Genomic DNA, 3,200 nt, shown 5'->3' on the forward strand with positions numbered 1-3,200 from the left:
GAGGAGGAGGGGGGGGAAAGGAAGGAGGGCGATAGCAAAGTTATGTTCCTCTGCTGCCTTCTCGGCCCCCTTTTTACAGGAGAAAGGAGTGTCCCCGGGTCACATAACTTGTACCCGAGCCAGCTCCTGGTCGGATCAGCACAGGTACAGCCATTAACCGGGAGAGCTCATCCCTTAATGACAGTGTTTTTCTTAAGTAAACAAACTTTTACTGCTCTTTAACGGCCTCACTGTTTGAAGTCTCTGAAGCAGAAAATGGTTAAATTCTTGGGAAAACTGACCTACATCGGAGAGGCAGGTTCAGGGCAAACCCGAGATCGGAGGTTTGCGTTTATTAAACATCATTCCGCGCGTCTGTACTTTTCGCTTTAACTTTCCCGGTGATTAATTGCTGTATTGTGAAAACTCCTGCAGGGCCTTTATGGTTCCACCGTTTCTATTAAACACCCAGAAGTTGTCAAAAACGCAATGTTTCTGAAACCCTAATAGAACTCGCTACGAATTATTCATGAAGACAGTTCTAGATTCAACAGGAAAATTATTGCCTCCTCAAATATTAATGACTTCTGATTTCTCCGAGGCCGGGGGAGCGGGCAGAGGGATTTCTGGCGAGGTGCGGATTTTCCAGGTTGGAGGAGAAGGCCGTTAAAGCGGCGGCAGCGGGAGGAGCAGGACGGGCAGGGATGGCTTCGCCTCCTTCCCGGAGGATCGGGAACAATAGTACGAGGCGTGGGACGGAGCCCCTCTCCCTCCCGGGTGGCCCCCGCCGCCCCCCGCGCATCTCCCGCAGCCCGGGGGCCGCCACCTCCGTCTCTCCCTCCCCCCCCTCCACCTCCGCCATCACTCCCCCCTCCAACATCCATCCCCCCCCCCACTCCCGGGGACGTTGGGAAACGGGGGGGGGGGTTATGGCACAATTTCCAAGCTGAATTTCACTGCACACTTTTGCCCAGCTACAAGTGTGGGGGGAAAATGGCGGTTTGAGATCCTGCGCTTCTCCATCGCCCGGGGAACTTTTCTGCGTGGCTGCACCTCCGTGCCCGGGCTGCGGCAGCCGGGACCTGTAAAATGTCCTCTCCCTGCCGGGTAGGGATTTCCACGTAAGAAAACCTGCTCTCGCGGAAGGAATACTCGCGAACGGCTGGGATGGCTCCCCTTTAGCGAGGCGTTCAGGGAATGCAAACCGGGCAGCTGAGAAAACGCTGCCCTCTTCCCACTTGAACCCGGACTGTACGGAGGGACTTTTCCGTGGCTCTTTCGGGGGGGGGGAGTTAAGCGAAGTCGAACATTTTTCAACTCTGGGGGAAGCGGAATGCGCCGCAGCCCGCTTTTACCTGAATGTAACTCACTTGGTACAAGCAGAGTGCTTACGAGGATGGCTTTCCCTGGGGTCTCCTAACTTACTGCTTGCTTGTACTACGCTAATATCCTTGATTTGTTGTCTCAACTTAGATGCTGAAGGTCAAATTGTTTCCTTAGGTGAAACTGTAATTAGATTAGATGCGTGCGTGTGTCTGTGCACCGCTGTATGTCGACGGTATTTGGTTACAGGACCCGCACCCTTTTCTGAGAGACCTTATTTTTAACCTCTTCCCTCTCACGCCAGGTATTTACCCATCCTCTGTGCAAATGTTAGCGGTGCAGGCTGTGAGAGCTCCTCGTTGGTTATTACAGTGCGGAAAGGATATGCTTTAAACGCGGAGCCATGAGCTCTTTCCCACCCACCTTGCATAAAGTGCATTCATGTGAAATATTTGGAATGCCTTCCTTTATGTGCCTCTGTTCGCAGCCGAGCACGAGGTGGGCTGCGTCCCTCCGAAATTTGATCGTGATGAACTGAGAGGAGAAAAAAAAAAAACAAAAACCAAACAACCAAACCCAAACCACTAGATTCGAAAATAAAACCAAAGCCTGGAAGCTTTTACAAATATTGGACGTCCTTTCGACCACATACGCCATGATGGTGAACACAGTGGCTTTGTTTGCACTTCACGTTTAAAGTTCGGCCGTATATTTTTGTGGTGCCCTCTGCGCCCTGATACTCCAAAAAACAAACAACCAAACCCAAACCACTAGATTCGAAAATAAAACCAAAGCCTGGAAGCTTTTACAAATATTGGACGTCCTTTCGACCACATACGCCATGATGGTGAACACAGTGGCTTTGTTTGCACTTCACGTTTAAAGTTCGGCCGTATATTTTTGTGGTGCCCTCTGCGCCCTGATACTTTTTGGCTTTTGACGGTTGAGGAGGTTATTTTCATACTCGGTTGGGGCAAGACCTGGATACTCCTTGGCGAGTAGGATTTTGCAATTTGCTGTTATCAGTGATAACAATGTAGTCATCATTTCATCCCGAAGCTGTCTGTGGCGTGTTTCCTTGAAAATCTCCTATATACCTTGTACCATTCCTGGGCCACACGATCCAAGATTAAACTTTCACACCATTCTAACAACACGATTATATTTCTATTACACTTAAAGTCACTTATCATATTACCAGACAAAATAATTCCGATTGCAATTCCTGCCATGGAAAAGGAATTCTGCCCTCACGACAGTGGCGCACACAGGCCTAGCCATCCTCCTGCTGAATTTCTGTCGTTTTGCCCCCCACAATCAATGTCTTTTTGAAAGATTTCGTGCCTTAACACACGATATCAGCGAGCCGGGGAGCGGGAAAAGGAAGGGGGATGCGAATCTTCCGCGGGATTGTAATCAGTGCAAGAATGGGGTGGATGAGATGTGATCTAGCCGGGTTATGAATAATATTTCCACGTGCACCTGGGGCAGCGTGAGAAATGTATTTAACATCAAAACCTTCCCAGGGATAAATCACTGACCGCTCTTTCTGCAGGATATCGGGGTCTGCCGGGACAACGTGCGTTCGTTGTTTGCCCGGAACGACCACTTGGCCTCTTAAGTTTTCCTTATCCCGGGGCTTTGTCTTTGGCATAAAACCCCACGTTGACACACGGGGCAGGGGAAGGGGGGGGACAAGCCGGCTGGGCAGGGAGCTCCCGGTGCGGAGCGGGCTGCGGAGCCGGGCGAGCACCGGGCGGCGGCGCAGGGGCAGCCCAGCGGGGCGGGCGGGGAAGGGCAGGGCCGGTGGCGGAGGCCGGAGGGGAGCTGCCCCGGGGAGAGGAACCGTGCCAGGGAGGGAGAGAGTGTCCGGAGGGGAGGCTGCGGGCTTGGGGCGG

Source organism: Calidris pugnax, unplaced genomic scaffold (genome assembly GCF_001431845.1).
Source record: "Calidris pugnax isolate Ruff unplaced genomic scaffold, ASM143184v1 scaffold197, whole genome shotgun sequence".
NCBI classification, from domain to species: domain Eukaryota; kingdom Metazoa; phylum Chordata; class Aves; order Charadriiformes; family Scolopacidae; genus Calidris; species Calidris pugnax.